The 19,653-nt window shown below is 43.6% G+C and overlaps 1 protein-coding gene across 2 annotated transcripts in view; it reads right to left on the bottom strand.

The window, feature by feature from the left end:
- STAT6 (signal transducer and activator of transcription 6) overlaps positions 1 to 19,205 on the bottom strand; it is an 80,131-nt gene extending 60,926 nt beyond the window's left edge. Inside the window, exon 1 of one of the 2 annotated variants that reach the window (XM_044443278.1) lies at positions 19,035 to 19,205. The gene's annotated coding sequence lies outside the window, so the exon portion shown is untranslated. Of the gene's footprint in view, positions 1 to 18,342; positions 18,520 to 19,034 lie in introns of those variants that run through there. The other variant, XM_044443279.1, reaches the window with a different exon arrangement.
- Between the last annotated feature and the right edge of the window lie 448 nt (positions 19,206 to 19,653).

Below are 19,653 nucleotides of genomic sequence, written 5' to 3'. Positions count from 1 at the left end.
AGGCCTGGATTTTCTGAACTGCATGTGTGCATTATTCCCTGGGCCATGAACATTTCCATCACGAAGGGCCAAATAAAGCTGCACACAAATGAGCAAGGAGGTTTTTTCTCTGGACAATGGACATCACTGCTATAACTTCATTCCTTCACTAAAAAAACACATAAAGGCAAAGTCTCTGCTTCCCATGAAAAAATGGGCAGAATAATAACTCCACACTTTGGCTGTTATCTCAGGTCCTACTCAGGCTAGTGACTTGATCTTTATTAACATGAAAATTGAGAATCTCAAGATAATGGTTCATTAGGGTTGGGGGAGCAGCTGTTCCCCAAGGAAGGAAATCCATGGCAGAGCATGTTTCTGACAGTGCCAGTTTGACCTGTCATGAAATTGCAGTAATTCTACAGCATCATAAAGTCTTTTTGCTCCTGAGCCTATATGCTGTAGTTCTCTTTTCCCTGCAACAAGCAGATGCAAATGAATCTGGCAGAGCTCCTTTTCATTTCACAGGTGTGCCAGCGAGGGAACTTTGGCAGCTGCAGCTTTTGTCACGCGATATAAGAAGCTGTGACAAGTCATCCTCCTGCCCCAAGAATGCACCAAGAAGACTCCACAGTGGTGGTGACCTGCAAAGTCTGTTCTGTTGGTTTTCCTTCCTAAGGTCAACATGGCCTACATGTGCAACACATGCAAGTTAGTAGCCTTGTTAGAAGGAAAGGTGAGAGCACTGGAGCAGCAAGTGTCCACCCTCAAGGTAGTAAAAGAAGATGAAGAGTTTTTAGACAGAGTGGTGAAACTGCAACAGCTAAGAATAGAGCAGAAGCTAGAAGTGCAACAGCAAGCTGATGCAGAAGAGGAGAATTTTGAGGGAAGGGAAAATGAGGAGGAAACTCCCTGGAAAAGGGTGACAGTTAGGTGCAGAAGAACTAGAAGACACTGCACCAGTGCAAGCCCTGGAGCTCTCACACTGCTTTCAGTTACTTGAGGATGAAACTGGAGGACAGTCTGCTGTGGAAGAACTGCAAGCCATCTCATGCAACACTGAACAGGAAGCTGAAGGTCGACCAAGTAGTGGCAATGATCCCAAGGCTTGCAAGAATGAGGAGACTGTTAAGTTGTTGGAGACTCCTTGTTGCATGGGATGGAAACACATGTATGTCAGAAAGATCCATGGACTCATCCGGTATGCTGTCTCCCTGAAGGACAGATTAGTGATATAACTGGCTCATAAGAGCCCACTTACATGTATCCCTTCCTTCTTATACATGTGGGAACAAATGGCACTGCCAAGTGGAGCTTTGAAGAATTCATGTCAGACTCTGAAGCTTAAGGGAAGAAAGTAAGAAACTTTAGGACTCCACTAGATTTCTCTTCAGTTCTTCCAGTTCTTGGAAGAGGGATAGACAGGGAAAGAAAAACACTTGAAGTGAATGCCTGCTACAAAAGTGATGCTGACGTGAGAGATCTGAATTCTGGGACCACGGGCTGTCCTTCTTGGAAGATGGCCTGCTGGCAAGGGATGGGCTGGAAAGAGTGTGTTCAGTCACACCATGAAGTAGTTTCTCAGGAGAGCTTTAAACTGAATCTTACGTGGTGGGGGGGGGGGAGTACACCTGGGCATAACAACAGACAAAGGCTTATGCACTACAGCAGAGAGAACAGCTCTAACAGTGCCCAATAATGGTCTTCCAAAAATGTAGGAAGAAAGCTAGAGTATACAACATATGGTCTTCAATGTCTATATATTAATGCTTGGAGTATGGGAAACTCCAAGCATGAACTTGAGCTCTTAATACAAGAGGGTGAATATGACAGGATAGGCATAATGGAAACTTAGTGGGATGACTCCCATGTCTGGAATTCAACAGTTAAAGGATATAACCTGTTCAAGAAGAACAGAAGGAACAGAAAGGGAGGTTGAGACACACTAGTTGTTAAAGATATATATCTCTGCCCAGAAATACAGAAGGATGCACTTAGTAGCTCCATCGAGAACACCTCAATAATATAAACGGAGCAAGGAATAAAAGGAACACAGTGGCAACCACCCAGTCAAGGTGAAAACAAAGATGAAACTTTTGAAAAGCAAACTGCCAGTGTTTCAAGGAGGCATGATGTCATTGTTACGGGAGACTTCAATTTCCCTGAGCTTTGTTGGGACATGAATCCTGCCAAACATGCCACCTCCAAGAGATTCCTAACATGTGCTGCTGATGACTTCTTCCAAGAGAAAGTGAAGGAAGGAATAAGAAGAACAGCTGTCCTTGACTTGGGACTAACCAAGAGAGAAGACCTAGTAGTCAAAGTGGCAGCTACAGGAATTCTGATGGAAAGTGACAGTGCCACACTTGAATTCTTGATTCTGAAGGAAGCAAAAGTCAAATGATGCCAAGCATGTACTTTGGATTTTAGAAAAGTCAATTTTAATACACTCAGAACAATGATTAGTAAAATCTTCTAGCAAGTGACTCTAAAAAGAAAATAAATCCAAGATAGGTGGGGAATAGGAAAAATTCCTTGCCAAATTTTTAAAAAGGAAATTCTAAACGCACAATTACAAACAATTCCAACAAGCAAAAATGACAGAAGACAACAGAAGATGCCCATGCAGTTTCACAAAACTATAAGAACAGAATCAGGATGGCTGAGGAATAGGAAGGGGAGACAGGTGGTGGGACCACTAAATAAGGAGGAAGGAGATCCAGTGACTGATATGAGGGAATAGGCACAGATGCTAAATGACTATTTTGCCTCTGTGTTCTCCCCAGAGCAGGATGGGGCATTTCCGCATAGGAGATTAGATGAGGCTGGGGACTTAGGGACACAGATTAGAGTCACCCACCTTGACGTCGAGGAGCTCCTCAGGGCATTGGACATTACAAAGGCTCCAGGCGCTGAAGGGTTACACCCAAGAGTACTTAGAGAGTTGGCAGGGATTCTCTCACGCCCGCTGGCCTCCATTTTTGAGACCTCATGGAGAACAGGTGACGTTCCAGAGGACTGGAGGGTGGCATCAGTGGTCCCAATTTTCAAAAAGGGTAGTAGAAAGGACATGGGGAATTATAGACCGGTAAGCCTTACATCCATTGTAGGAAAAACAATGGAAAGGCTCATAATAGAGAGAGATCTAGTGATGCTAGATAGGCAAAGGAGGCTGGCAGCCACGCAACATGGCTTCCGCAAAAACAGGTCCTGCCAGACAAACCTTGTGGAATTCTATGACAAGGTTTTGCGATGGCTAGATGGAGGGGATGCAGTGGATGTGGTATACCTGGATTTCAGCAAGGCCTTTGACAAAGTGCCCCATGATATCCTGGTGGAGAAACTGAGGAGTTTTGGGATACACCAAAGCACTGTCCGATGGATTAGGGCATGGTTGGCTGACTGAAAGCAGAGGGTAACCATTAGTGGGGAATCATCGGGATGGTGGCCAGCGACAAGCGGGGTCCCCCAGGGCTCTGTCCTGGGGCCGATCCTGTTTGATCTTTTCATTAATGACATGGAAGAAGGGGTCAACAGTCTGCTGATCAAATTCGCAGACGACACTAAAACTGGAGCAATGGCCACAACTGAGGAGCAGTTACTCCAGATCCAAAAGGATCCAAAAGGATCTGGACAGACTATGGAAGTGGGCAGAAGACAACAGGATGGTGTTCAATGTGGATAAGTGCAACGTCTTGCACTTGGGGCATAGGAATAGATGTCATAAGTACAGGTTAGGTGACAAGTGGCTGGAGAACAGCACTTGTGAAAGGGACCTCAGGATGCTGGTTGACTGCAGGCTAAACATGAGTCAGCAGTGTGATGCGGTGGTCAAGACGGCGAATGCCACCCTTGGTTGCATAGCCAGAAGTGTGGCTTCTACATCAAGAGAGGTATTACTACCCCTCTATACGACTCTGGTGCGCCCGCAACTGGAGTATTGTGCTCAGTTTTGGGCCCCTCATTACAGAAAGGATATAGCCAGGTTAGAGTCAGTGCAACATAGGGCCACAAGGTTGGTGGCCAGTTTGCAGGGGATGGGGGATGAGGCGAGACTGAGGGAACTGGGTCTCTTCAGCCTGGAGAAGAGGAGACTCACAGGGGATACGTTGGCGACATACATGTAGGTGAGGGGATGTCATACGGAGATGGGTAGAGACCTGTTCTCCCCTGCAGAGGAAGGCAGGATGCGCTCCAACGGAGCAAAGCTCAGGGAGTCAAGGTTCCATTTGGATGCCAGGAAGCACTTCCTGACAGTGAGGACCCCAAGGGTGTGGAATGGGCTTCCCCGGGAGGTCGCGGAGGCCCCATTGGGGCAGGTGTTCAAGGATAGGCTGGACATGCACATGGTGGGCATGTCGTGAGCGGAGCCGGCTGGTGCCGGAGGTCAGACTACATGGCCCAGGAGGCCCCTTCTGACTCGCTCTGTTTCTATGTTTAAGGCTAAAGCTAGTTATTAACTGGGGCTAGCAAGTGAGACTGAATGCAACAAAAAAGCCTTCTTCAGATATGTCCAAAGTAAGACGCTGGGGAAAGAAGTGAGGGTACAACTACTCAATGTCAATGACAAAATGATAACAATGGAAAAGAAAAGCAGAAGCACTTAATTCCTACTTGGGCTCAGTCTTCTTCCAGACAAATCTAATTTCCTTTTTTAATTGGCTAACCTTGATAGATTGGTGACCTGGGATGAAAAATAACAGAATGAAATTTAGTGAAAACAAATGCCAAGTTCTGCAAGTAGGGGGAAAAAAACTCAAACACATTGTTACAAGATGTGGAATACTTGGCTTAACAATGCTGCAAATAAGAAGGATCTTGGCATTGCTGTAGATCGCAAGCTGACTATGAGTCAACAATGTGATGTGGCTGCAAAAAGGGCAAATATTATTTTAGGCTGCATTAATAGACATATCATTTCCCAATATTGTGAAGTGCCGGTTCCCCTTTACTCAGCACTGATTAAGCCTCATCTGAACTAGTGTGTCCAGTTCTGGGCACCACAGTTTAAGAAAGATTCGGACAAGCTGCAATGGATTCAGAGGAGGGCAACAAGAATGATCTGGAGACTGGAAACAAAGTCCTATGAGGAGAGACTGAAAGAAATGGCATGTTTAGTCTCGAGAAGAGAACTGAGAGGAGAAATAGTACTTGAAAAGGTTGTCACACAGAGGAAGATCAGGATCTTTTCTTGATCATCCCAAAGTGCGGGACACAAAATAATAGGCTCAAGTTACAGGAAGATTCCAGGTAGATATCAGAAAAATTTCCTGACTGTTAGAGCAGTATGGCAATGGAACCAATCACCTAGGGAGGTTGTGGACTCTCTCACACTAGAGGCATTCAGGATGCATCTGGACAGCCATCTGAGAGTGATGGTTCAACTCAGTGTCCTGCACTGAGCAGAGGTCGGACCTAGAATCATAATCACAGAATATTAGAATTGGAAGGAGCCAGGAAGGCCATCAGGTCCAACCCCCTGCCAGTACAAGATGGCTGTCCAGTTGAAATGCAGGTTGTCATGTTGCCTGAACCCAGATGCGCTAAGAAACCATGCTTGGTTAACCAGAAACAATCCATATTTCACAATCCAACAACAAACCCATGGGTTACCTTCATGGGGTTGCTCATGGTTTTTTACTGCAGCTGGGTGCAAGCAGTATGATGGCCACTTTTCAAATACAACCCACACGTACTCAAACCATACCCAACCTCTAAGTGTGGGTATTGTGTTGTCTGAACCCTGTCACCAAGATTGACAAAAATCTGGGCCCAGGAATTTGTCTTGCGTACCAAAACTGAAAGAGCTCAGGATCAAACCCAGTTATCCTAAGCTTTTTTCATTTCAATGGTGAATATTAGGGCAGAATGCTGTTTCATTATGAAATCAGAAATCTTGCTGACCTCAACAGATCAGGATCTCTGTTCTTTCCATCCCTTGTCTATGGCCTGGAAGGCAAACAAAGCATTTGAGTAGAAATTTTCAGTAAAAAGTTTTTCTATTTAAAGTCAAATGAAATTGGCAATCAAATTGCACATTATATAAGGAGGAGGAGAAGGTTTAAAGTCTCCACAGTGACACCTACAGAAAGCTGCTCTAACTTCTTACTCAGGTTTTCCTCTTAATAATAATTATAAAAGGTTTAAACCACCCACAGAATGTTGCTTCCATCAGCAAAATACACAGGCTATCTATCACCTTCCTCCTTTATAGAATACAATAACTCTGTGAAATTATTCTCTTCTGTTCATGTTTTACATTACCTAAATGCTGGTACTGTAGATATGGGCTTGCATGGAAGACTTACAATGCAATCCTATACGTATTTTTCTCTCTTTCTCACAATACTAGCACTGGGGACACCAAACCATGCTACATGTTGCTGTTCTGGATTTTTAATCAAGTTTTATTGGACTTGATGGGAGGTTATTTTAAAAATGCTAATCTACCTGTCTTAAGATAATATGTCTTATTAACAAGTGAACATTCCAAATATTTAATGACAATTAAGGATCAAAATACTCAAGTAAAATAAGAAGACACTGTTTTAAAGGGAAGAGACATAAAAATTGGATTTGCATGACTCAACCTCCCACAGACTGGCTTATTTTCCGGTGATAAGCCTCCAGGACAAGCCATGGCTTGTTCTGGGGGGTTTCCAACTCATGATCTCTTGTTGCGTCATCTGAACCTGGGAGAATGACTCCATCATGGGCTGCAGGGAGTGGCCAAACCCGCTTGCCACTCTTCACCACCTCCCCCATGCTGCTGCCAGTGGTAGCAAGGCCACTTTGGAGCAACTGTCACAGAGTTTCCAGCTTTTCAAAATTATTTTTTCATCCCCAGAAATATGTGCAAATGTCTCCATATTCTTTTGAAGCTGTTGGTCTTTGGAGGTGTGCACATGTGCACTTACAGCTGTCAGGTATATGTAGTCTTGACTGGCTGATATCCTTGTAAGTTTCAGCTGCCAAAAAGAGGAAAGTGCAGTTGGTACTCAAGCTAAAATTGGCAAAGAAATTCTGTATGAAGGCTTATTTGCACACAGTTGCCAAGTTGATGCTTGAAAATCACTGAAAGAGTGGGTGCAAGGGTGTGGTGACAAGATCTTCCAGTTAGCAACATAAGCCTTAGATTTCAAGTATTTCACTGGGGGTTCTAAGTGCCCCCCCACATTTTCAACCCTAACATACAGTCTGCAGATGTAACCCCCCTTCTTCAAACTCCTTTTCAGAACAATTATCGCAATCATTATTGTAGCTTCCTAATCTTATAAAAACACTGAGAAGGCAACTAAATGGGATGCAGTGAATGGCAACACTTTCGAGGGGTGGAGTGAAATTCCCACTGGCACCCCATTTGCTCCATCCTATACTGTCCTCCCTAAGTTTGGGGCATTTTAACTGTCTGTCAAATTTGTGCATTTTTCTGCTTGAGAAATACAGAAATTTCATGGCAAGTAAGCAAGTGGATGGGAAACAGAAGTAGATTTATTGGGTAGGAAGTACATGGAGGATAAAAGCATTATACTCCACTCCATCTATTTCCCAGTCATGATGTCTGCAAGATGGGGTGGGGTGCGGTTAGAACTGTGAGAAGCCTATAATACCTCTAAGAGTAAATCTTCAAAAGGGTGGGGGAATTAATATCTCCCTTGGCTGCATAAATAGGGGTGTTAAAAACATAGAAGGCCCTGTCAGTTCTGCACTTGAAATCCAGAGGGTTACATTGCTAAGGGGGAGACCTTGTCACCAACCCTTTGGGTGCACCTAATTTCCCCTCCTCCAGCGATTTTGACAGCTTGGCAATGGTGCACAAACAACCCTGTATTTTTGCTATCTCAATGTCCAAATAAGTAATTAACAATACACTCTCTGCCAGCTGAAACTTACATGGACATCAACCAGGCAGGGCTGCATATATTGGGCAGGCATAAGTGCACACCTGAGCACTTCTGAAAGATCAACAAAAATATGAAGGCATTTCTGCATTTAAAAAGAAGAATAAATGATGCCCCATCATGACTGCTCATTTCTGAGGCTCTCAAATGAACAAAATGATGGTAGACAAAAGGGGATATCAAGATAGGTTTGACTAAAAGGGACACTGACATATGGGCTGGAGGGCTAAAAACTACTAGTGAGCCCAGATATCTGTTGGGTGCATGAATAAGCAACCCACCGTGGCTAATTTGTTAAACTTCTCAATGCTACCAGCAGGTTCACAATGCTTTCTGGGTGACTGTTATAAAAATATTTGCTGAGATAATTGCCAAGGTGATCTGGATGGTATCCAGAGAGAAAATGCAGTGCTTTGTTACTTGGACCAAAGTGTTATTTGAGCAATGAAGAAGTGTGAGACTGCATTATTCCAGGTCAAAAGAGCACTTAAATGTTTTGCTTATCAAATAATGTACAAAAATATTGTGTAAAGTATATACACAAAATGCTTGATGCACAGATGTCTAAGAAACGGAATAGATAGGTTTGTATGGAAATTTTTTGAGTAAGTTATTATTTTCTCAAAGTTATACTACAAAATTGATCATATCTAACCTAAGGATATACATGTAAATCATGTTTGTATGTTCTAACCATTAAGGATTTTTTAAAAGATAATGAAATAATTAAGACTGAGAGAATTTATGTGGCAGTAGATAAGTAAGAAGTATTTTTTTCATACATAAGGTTTAAATACATGCTGACTTTAGAATGTTGGAGCTTCTTATCAGACGCTTATCGGGCTCACAGGCTTCTGTCCCTGCCAGCTAAATAGCCTTTTCAATACAGAATGGGGAACTTGGTACTTAGAATGAGACCTATCCTTTTTAAGCTATTAGAAGTAAGAGCAAGAAATGTTTATGAAATTCTATTTCCTACTAAGTTAAGATCTATGAAACTAAAGCAAAGCTCTGTCTTAGAACAACATTTTGCCACTTTATATAATTATACTTGATATGATGTTACAAGTAATTAAAATGGGTCAAAATATGTTTCCTGTTACTAATTATTTTAGTATACATGCAGAATTGAATCTACCTAAAACTGTTTTTAGTATAGGCTTTGTCAGTGTACCATTCAGCTATGGATAATTAACTGGCAGCCAAAGACTGCTAAGGACAAAAACAAAACAAACAAACAAAAGCAAACAAACAAACCTGGCAGTCTAAATGCTGGAAATATAGTTTGAAAGCCTTCATCAAAGATCAAATCCCAGCCCAGGACAGAAGAAACGTAGGACTTTACATAGCACATAGTCAAACTATGGAATTTGCTACTGCAAGATGCAACAGTGTCCACTAGTTCTGACAGCTTTAAACAGGGATTAGACAAATTAATGGAGAATTGGGCTTTTAATGATTATCAGACATGATGGCTATATATTGCATCCAATATCAGAGGCCACATACATCTGTATACCAGCTGCTGTGGAACATAAGAGGTTGTTCTTTCAATCATGCCCTGTTGTGGACGACCCATACACACCTGGTGGGCTGCTACATGGGCAGAATGCTGGACTAGATTGGCCTCTGGTCTAACCCAGCACGGTTTCCATGTTCTTATGAGCATTCAGAAGTAAATCTCATTGAATTCAGTAGGGCTTCCTCTTAAAGCTAGTATAGGAATGCAGTCTCAATTATTGTAAACATAAAAATGTTTTAATAAATAAAAATAATAATAAATTGTTTTTGCCCTTTGTTCGATCATTCCTTCCCTTAGTTCATTCATTCATTTTGTTTGCTTGTTTGTTTAACTAGAAGTCTGAAGCCAAGGAACTGTATGAGAAACACAGTTCCAACTTCAGGTTATAATCAGGGTGAAGAGGGTCCAGGAAATTTCACATCCTGTAAAAGATGCCCATTCCTTTCAGGCAAAATGAGCATGCAGCATGATTTTGTGAGACCATAGTAGCAGCTGAACTGATTATTACACAACACTGGAAAGGAATTTGGAAAACACATCTAAATTGCAATTTAATTTAGAAAGCAAATAAAACACAATTATACAACATAAACACAAATGAAGCGAAATATATACAGATTCCAGAGCTTAGCTGACCATAAAAAGGTACATTACCCCAAATTACTGAAATCAAATAATTAATATAGGGGAAATTTCTTAAAATACATGGAAAGTTATGAGCTATCACAAAAAGAGATTTACATGGCACAACATTTTTAAGCTATTTATTGTTTAACTTTGCATCTATTTGTTCAAATTTAGGTTTGAAGGTTTATTTATATAAATGAAACTTCAAACCTTAAAGCTTCATTTATATACAGGAATTTTCTTTAAATACAAGACAGTGTGAAGAAGGGGGGGGGACTTAATAGGGAGAGCATGGGACTGGGGAACATGGGGAAGACTTTACAGTTTATATTGTACTGGGCCATGAAACCTAAAACTGTTAACAAAAAACTCACAGAAGAGAGGGAGGACTGCCTCAGGAAGCTTGATTGTGAGTGTCCTGAAAAGGCAGCTTTAGCTTACTATTATTGTATTTTTACTGCCAGGGCATGAAGACAATAACCTGAATGGTCTTGGGTACCATGCACCTTGACTTGTAGGTAGGGAGGGCATGAGGTGACTTTTCCTTCTCCACCACGGACAATGTCGTGAGATGTCCTGGTTCAGCCTGGCAAACCAGGACTCCCTTAGTTCCCTAGTCCACAATCGGCAAATCTCTTTCTGTCTCACCCTTTTTTCTGTGTCTTTCAGGTCTTCCAAATGGGGACAAATGAAGATGCCCAATAGTGCTGTTGCCTTATGAAGCACCTGAGGCGTATTGTATTGCTAGAGGATTCATTCCTTCATGCCTATTTGTTGCTTAAATGAGTAGCCAGATGGGTGCGTTACACAGTAAGGTTAGACATCATAATACAGGACCAAGATGACATGAGGCACCTTAGTTGACCAAAGATGTGGATATGTGGTGGGTAGAATGTGAACAAACACCATCTGTGATATTACACAACATCATAATTGATCACAGTGTATGTCTGTAAGATTTCAGCCTAATCTTCTAGTTTCCTGGCTTTGCGGAGCTTGAGCCAAAATGGGATGACCTCTAATGTGATCTAAAACCAGATTTTTTGATCAGTGAGTTTACCTGGTTTTTGAAAAGAAAAATGTATCATTATAGTGTTGGCAATCCTACCTTTTCCTCAGTTTATTAGAATCTGCTTTCTTACAAGTTCACCCGTACAGCATTAGAAATACTTAAGTATGATTCATTGCAAGAATCTGGTTCCAAAACTCTCCAGAAGAGCATCCATAGATCGAGTTGTCTCCCATATATAGCAAGCAGTGAGATTAGTAAGAGGTGGATGGAGCTTGCCAGCTGATCCCCACTTCCCATCTTCATGTATAGAGCTTATACACAATGGCTATGTTCACACATTATGTTATGTTAGTTGTGAAGTCGTGTCCAACCCATTGTGACCCCATGGATGACATTCCTCCAGGCTCTCCTGTCCTCCACCATCCCTCGGAGTCCAGCTAAGCTCACACCAACTGTTTCAGTGAATCCATCTAGCCACCTCATTCTCTGCCGTTCCCTTTTCCTTTTGCCATCAATTGTTCCCAGCATTAGGCTCTTCTCCAGGGAGTCCTTCCTTCTCATTAGAGAGCCAAAGTATTTGAGTTTCATCTTCAGGATCTGGCCTTCTAAAGAGCAATCAGGGTTGATCTCCTCTAAGACTGACTCATTTGATCTCCTTGCAGTCCAAGGGACTCGCAGGAGTCTTCTCCAGCACTACAATTCAAAGGCCTCAATTCTTCAGCGCTCAGCCTTCCTTCTGGTCCAGCTTTCACAGCCATACATTGCAACTGGGAAAACCATAGCCTTGACTATACGCACTTTTGTTGGCAGGGTGATGTCTCTGCTTTTTAGTATGCTGTCTAGGTTTGCCATAGCTTTCCTCCCCAGGAGCAAGTGTTTTTTATTTTCTTGGCTGCAGTCCCCATCTGCGGTGATCTTGGAGCCCAGGAAAATAAAATCTGTCACTACTTCCATTTCTTCCCCATCTATTTGCCAGGAAGTGAGAGGACCAGATGCCATGATCTTAGTTTTCTTAATGTTGAGTTTCAAGCCAACTTTTGCGCTCTCCTCCTTCACCCGCATCAAGAGGCTCTTTAGTTCCTCTTCACTTTCTGCCATGAGAGTGGTATCATCTGCATATCTGAGGTTGTTGATATTTCTCCCGGCAATCTTAATTCCACTTTGTGATTCATCTAGCCTGGCCTTTCGCATGATGTGCTCTGCATATAAGTTAAATAGGCAGGGCGACAATATACAGCCTTGCCGTATTCCTTTCCCAATTTTGAACCAATCAGTGATTCCATGTCCGGTTCTCACTGTTACTGCTTGACCCGTGTACAGGTTTCTCAAGAGACAAATAAGATGGTCTGGTATTCCCATTTCTTTGAAAACTTGCCACAATTGGTTGTGATCCACACAAAGGGTTTAGCATAGTCAATGAAGCAGAAGTAGTTGTTTTTCTGGAATTCCCTAGCTTTCTCCATGATCCAGCGTATGTTGGCAATTTGACCTCTAGTTCCTCTCCCTCTTCAAAAGCCTGCCTGTACTTCTGGCAGTTCTTGGTCCATATACTGCCAGAGGCTAGTTTGTAGGATTTTGAGCATAACTTTCCTAGCATGTGAAATGAGTGCGATGGTGCGGTAGTTTGAACATTCGTTGGCACTGCCCTTCTTTGGGATGGGAATGCAAACTGACCATTTCCAATCCTGTGGCCACTGTTGAGTTTTCCAAATTTGCTGGCATATTGAGTGTAGCACTTTTACTGCATTGTCTTTTAGGATTTTGAATAGCTCAGCTGGACTACTCAGCTCCTCTGCTTTGTTGTTGCTCAGACTTCCTAAGGCCCACTTGACTCCACATTCCAGGATGTCTGGCTTGAGGTCAGTGACCACCCCATCATGGTTATCAGGGACGTTAAGCTCTTTCTTGTATAGTTCCTCTGTGTAATCTTGCCACCTCTTAATCTCTTCTGCCTCTGTTAGGTCCCTGCCATTTTGGTCCTTTATCATGCCCATCTTTGCATGAAATGTTCCCTTCATATCTCCAATTTTCTTGAAGAGATCTCTGGTCCTCCCTATTCTATTGTTTCCTTCTATTTCTTTGTACCGTTCATTTAAGAAGTCATTCTTATCTCTTCTAGCTATTCTCTGGAATTCTGCATTCAATTGGATGTATCTTTCTCTTTCTCCCTTGCCTTCTTTTCTCAGCTATTTGTAAAGCTTCCTCAGACAGCCATTTTGCTTTCTTGCATTTCTTTTTCTTTGGGATGGTTTTAGTTGCTATCTCTTGTACAATGTTGTGAACCTCCATCCATAGTTCTTCAGGCACTCTATCAGATTTAATTCCTTAAATCTATTTGTCACCTCTACTGTATATTCATCAGGAATATCATTTAGGTCATACCTGCGTGGCCTAGTGGTTTTCCCTACTTTCTTCAATTTAAGGCTGAATTTTGCAACAAGAAGATCATGATCTGAGCCACAGTCAGCTCCTGGTCTAGTTTTTACCGACTGTATAGAGCTTCTCCATCTTTGGCTGCAGAGCACATAGTCAATCTGATTTCTCTGTTGACCATCTGGTGATGTCCATGTGTAGAGTCGTCTCTTGGGTTGTTGGAAAAGAGTGTTTGCTATGACCATTGTATTCTCTTGACAGAATTCTGCCAGCCTTTGCCCTGCTTCATTTTGTACTCCAAGGCCAAACTTGCCTGTTATTCCGGTTATCTTTTGGCTTCCTTCTTTAGCATTCCAGTGTTCACACATAACACCAAACATTTCCCTGTGTTTACCACAAGGCAATGTATTTCATTTCTGTCCTGGGGTCATACATTGCCATGGTATCTGCACACCCTGTCAAAATCTGTCCCTCCAAGATTCACAGGCTTCCTCTTGTGGTCGGTCCGGTCAGAGAGCTGAGCTGAGAGGAAATCCATGAATGCGTCCAGAGCCCTGGTTGCACAACCAGCCACCTTCTTCTGCATCAGCAGTCCAAAAGGCTGGCTATAGCTTGCACAGAGGAGGGACATGGCTCGCACAGGGATGGTGGGGCCTGCCTTTCTGGTGGTAGAAAGGCAGCCCCTCAACTCATAGTAGCACCCAGAAATGTAGAAAATGTGGAAACTGTGCCAAAACATCACAACTGGAGTCACATACAACAACAAGCAATGGTGAAGCACAGAAACCATAAAACAGACCATTGGTTCTCTGCGAGGTTTCACGGAAACCAAAATGGGCTGCACATCACCACACTTGCTGAAATCACACGTGACAACAAGGCCAGCTTGTGCAGTTTCCAGCATGGCTTGTCATTATGTGTGCATACAGCAATGACTTACTCAGACTAGACGCTTACACATTTCGGCCATCTTAATGAGCATACATAGAGTATGAAAGCTTGTTCAATGTAACATTTGAATATACCTCACCAAAACAACAGCAACTGGCAGGGCCTTGTCTGCCAGCAACTTGACTTTCATAAATTCCTCCCCCACAGAGCCTGTACTTTCCATCCCTGCTGCTCTTAAATTCTTAGAAAAGCAAACTGCATATTAATTGAAAGACATAGCCAAAGCTTTTTTTCTGTACTCATACCTAAATGCATGGGACCATGCATTGATCAGGACCCAAGCATGGTAATCAAAGGGATGTTTAATCCTATGCCTGCAACAAAACAATTTTTGACAGCGTAAACTGGAGGCATGCAGGACCTGATCCAGATTGGGACCACGGGATGGGGGTGTGTGTGTGTGTGTGTGCGCACGCGCGTGTGTTAAAATCTCCCTTCCCCCATGCTTGGGTCCCTATCCCTGTAGTACTGTCTAGGATCACTTACATGACTAAAGGAATTAGCCTTGTCCAGAGAATACAGAATTCCTCTGCAGTACTGGAAGCCTTCTAGCTAAGTATGCCTAACGTAACTTTGCCAGCCATTTCTTCAACAGGATTTTATGAATCAGAAAAGCTTTAATAGGTTTTGAACCACTGCTAAGAATTTCTCGAAACCGATAAAAAGTACACCATCTCAACAACCAAAATAATGCACATCAGCAGTTTTCATGGAAATTTCTAAGAAATATATGTCATGCCTATAACCACACTTAATATTGCTCATCCTGCTAATTCCTCTGCCCTTGCCCTGACACAATTCACTCTTCCCTGCTAATTCTTCTCCAAAGGCCTGTCTGCACAATTGCTACAGTAAAGGCCAGCAGTCAATTTCGCATATTCAGTTGCCATCCTTTGCTGTACTGCCTGAACCTGAGTGACAGATATTGTTGAAATAGAAAGAAAACCAGCTGGGTTTGGATGGCACTAAAAACCTCTGCGGGGAGCTGAATATTTAAAATAGTCACCAGCACACGTGACAGTGGTAGTTTTAATTTTCTAAGACCACAGTGGCAGAATGGGGAATCTACATTCATTTGATCCTGCCCTTAGGACACTTTGCGTAATATCCTCATTGAAAAAATAGTTTCTGAGGAGAATAGATTTTCAAGCCCCTTATTTTTACTCATTACAGAAGGAAAAAAGTACATACCTTATATGCAATTTTAATTAATCCTGAATAAACAGTAGCGTTTCTTTCTTACTTCGAGTGAATTGGGGAATGACCTTATCTTCAGTTATCTCAACTCATTTATCTTACAAGACAGTTTTCAAAGCAGCGACTACTGGGACTTCCAACATCATCCCATCAATTAAATTTCCCATTTTCTCCACCTTCAAAAATTTGTAATAAACCTGCTGAAAAATCTTAGGGCACCAACTTTTCCTTCCTGTTCTTGCACCTGCTCTAGCTTAGCTGTTGGCAGACAATAAAGGAAAGCATTCATTTCCAGCCCTGCCCAGTCTTCCACCCATACTGGATGCTTTCCTTTCTCTCTCTTAACTCCCAATCTCAAGCCTCCATATTTCTCTCCCATCCCTAGCCTTCTTTTTCACTCTTTCTAGCCTCCAAGCTTTGTTCCTTCTCTTCCTTCTTGCCTTGCTATTTCCTCCCCGCTCCCAGCTTTTACATTTGCCGGTTCTCTCCTCATACCACACCACACCACCATTTCTTCAGCTCACTTTTGACTAGCCACACCCACATAGCAACCATGGTGCAATTAGCAACATTAACTATGGAGGCCATTTTGTGGTGGTGCCCACAGCAATTTTTCAAATCCCCAAAGGTGTCCATGAATCCTAAAAGTCTGGGGACCTCTGGGGCAGACAAAAGCTGCAACCTGGGAGCGGGCACCAATGAACTCTGATGGTCTGGAATTTCATTGTTCATTACTGACCTTGGATCCATGAAGGCACTTCACACCATTTCTGACATTGTAGAGCTGAGTTTTTGAGGGTCCTTGGGTAAACCACCCCTAATGGACCCCACTGAGGGCCCTTGAGAAAAACACTCTTCAGGTTTTGGAGAGCCCTTGAGCAAGAGGCCCTCAATGGGCCCCTTCTGTTAGCGAAATCTACATCCTCAGCACCCTTCTCACGAGCAGCTCTCGCTTCTCCAGCTCTTAATTGCAACTCCTTCCTTGCTTCACAGGCAGAGAGCCAGGGAGCAAGTGTGACGTGGCACGGCATCCGCTGTACCTTCTTGTCACCTCTGCTGCCTGGGTCAAAGCAAGGACAAAGGAGACTGCAGCGCTAAAGATAAGGAGCAACTCCAGGGAGTTCCTCCAGCTTGCAGGTCCTCCTGTCAGTTTTCGACATTCTACAAAGCTTAAAAGGTCTTAGTTTCTGAAAGGAGAAGCTTTAAGCTACAACGTGCAGGTGGTTTTGGCTCGCCCCTTTTGCCCTCTGTCCTATCCACCACAGGAACATGGCTCTGGAAAGCTTCTCTAAAATGGCATTCAATGAGTGCAACGTTCTTGTTTAAGGAAACAAAATAAGATTCAGATTAATAATGACATATTGTTTTGACAGTTAAAGCCCTACTCAGCTCGGGGCCAGGATATCTGAAGGAATGCCTGCTCCTGTATATTCCTACCCATCCACTAAAATCTGCTGGACAGGTCCTTCTCGGAGAGCGGCCCCCTAAGGAAGTAAGGGGTAACAATTAGGGACTTCTTGGTGGTTGGAAACCATCTGTGGAACATGCTCCCTACAATGGTATGCCTAGTACCTTCTTTGTTTTCTTTTAGGCACAATATTAGACGTGATTGAGGTTAATTTATGGACTGTTGTGGTTATGTATTTTTGCATTTTTAGTAATTTTAGTGGTTTGTATTGTCCGATTTTATTGAATTTTTACTGTTATGTATATGTCTTAAACTGTACGCTGCCCTGAGCATCCTGTGGGCTATAGGATGATATAGAAATGCAAAAAATAAATAATATTACTTAGCTTTGCATATAGTATCTTACAATAGTATTTGTAAAACAGGCTAGTATCTTTATTCACATTGAATAAATGAGTATCTAAGCCTGAGTGAAAGGCCTTTATCTAAGGGCTCGGTTAGATGACAACAGAAAGCCTTGATCAGATTCTCTCGCCACTTTAAATCAGCCTTCTTTGAGTTTTTAGTGTGGCCAGAATGATGTAAGAGATCACTGGGCTCCTGCACCTTTTAATAATTGTATAACAGTGGGGAGGGAGGCTTTGGCTAGGCATTCAGTCTATGCCTTTTATACCAGCTTCTCCCAACAAGGTTGTCCCCAGACTTTTAGACATTAAACTCTCAGCAGCACCAGCCAACATGACAACTGCAAGAAATACACGCAGGGGGGTTGTAGTCCAAAACATCTGGAGGGCACTAGGTTGGGGAAGGCTTCCCCATTCTCCACTCCACCACAAGCCTACACTTCTGTGAAGGACTATGTGCCATGGTGGTGGAAAGATACCACCAATATTACAGGGAACAGTGACCACACTGCATGAGACAATACTGCTCTACACAGCAGCCCAGTTCTTTTTGGCATCTGGTCCCCCAGTCTGCTGCTCATCCCCCGTCTGGTGCTGGAGAGGCATGCTACTCCTTGAATTCCAGTTGCCAATACAGTAATTGGAAAACTTGCTCTGGACAACGAAGATACCTATTTGCTCAGGATCACTGAATGCAAAATAGCCATCCCCATTTTTTATACTTGCACTTGCAAAGATATTTAAAATGCCATGTTACCATCTCAGTACAGCAGCTCTTTCGGTGTTTATTTACCTGGCTAACCTTACTAAGCCTGGTGATTATCAGTTGCTTGTTAGCCAGGGTGGTAGTCACATCCACACAGAGTTCATCTGGGACACACGTGCAGCTTTCTTTTGCTTTGCTTGACATTTTTTTCTTTTTACAAAAATTGAAACTGCTTAAGATATTACTTTTCTCACGCGCTTACCTCTCCCACTAACCCTACTGTTGACGCACGTTCCAGTTCCGAAAAGCTCCGAAAAGCTCACGCCAAATGGTAGATGCTGCAAGACAACCTTGGGCATATCTACTGCTAGGCAGGAGTGCATCTAGGATTGCAGCCTTCGTCTTTTCAGGTAGCCCAAGCCTCCTCGCTTCTGCAGCAACGCTCCCGCACCCCCCCCCGCACCCCCCCCGCAACAAAACCTTCAAAAGCTCGCGGAACAGCCTACCCCGCTGGAATTCCCCTAAACCAATAGCCAAGCGCATGCGCACAAGCTTTCCACGCATGTTCCGCGAGTTGGGATTTTAATCGAAAAAGCGGTCGACCGTATTTCCGCCTCGAAGCGAAAGTGCATCACGACTTAGCGTGGCATAAGCGCCCTAACAAAGTTCAGGCTACGGTGCGAGTCACTGTGCTCGCTTTGCTCGTGCCAAGCAGCTTTGGATGAAGGAAACGCGTGCCCAGCACTTGTGAACTGTCCCAAGAGACGGGATCTCCCCTTCTTTTCCAGGACCCCTGAGACACGGCTGCCGCTCTCTTTTCTCCACAGCCTGGATGTGCCCTTGCCTCGCTCTGCATCGCCCCCAGCCTCGGCTTCCCCAGGACCGCCTGTCCGATTCCTCCGGGGGCCATGGGATCCTAACTTGGACGGTCCAAGCTGCCTTGCCCTTTCTTACCTTCAAGCTGAAGATTTCTTGTCGCCTCCGTGCGGGGCTCCAAAGCTCCGGCTCTTGCAATCAATCGCTCTTCCCTTTTTAAATCCACCCGATAAGAAGTTTGTCAGGCTCTGATCATACGTTGGCAGCTTCGCTTGGTTTCCTACTACTTAGGGGCGGGGAAGGGAAACGAGCAGCAAGGGAGAGGCTTGCTGGCGTAACAGAAAGCCCGACTGAATCACAAGTGAAAGTAAGAGAAGAATACTCTTAGCTAACGAGTCAGGAAGCGGGAAGGGCCCAGGACCGTCCGGAGGCGTCGAGGAGGGAAGGTGACGTGCCAGGTTGCTTCCAGCGTGCGCCAATGTCTTGGCAAACATCTGAGAACCCTGGAAAACGGCTTTTCCCACATCCACTTGGCAACCGCTCCAAGAATGCCCGTCACTAACCTGGAACAAGGGTGGATGTAGCTGCTGCCATACCTGGCGCCCCTAGTTCTTCTAAAGTCTGCTCCTGCCCCTTATGAAATGCAGTGGTCACAGCGTCGGACTGGGATCTGGGATATCCCAGTTCCAGGTCCCCACTCTGATACAAAGCTAACTGGGTGCTTTGGGGGCAAGCACGGACTTTCATCCTAGCCCAC

This window comes from Varanus komodoensis, unplaced genomic scaffold (genome assembly GCF_004798865.1).
Source record: "Varanus komodoensis strain SLA01 unplaced genomic scaffold, ASM479886v1 scaffold41, whole genome shotgun sequence".
Lineage (NCBI taxonomy): Eukaryota > Metazoa > Chordata > Lepidosauria > Squamata > Varanidae > Varanus > Varanus komodoensis.
This window is presented reverse-complemented; position numbering and strand designations above follow the sequence as displayed.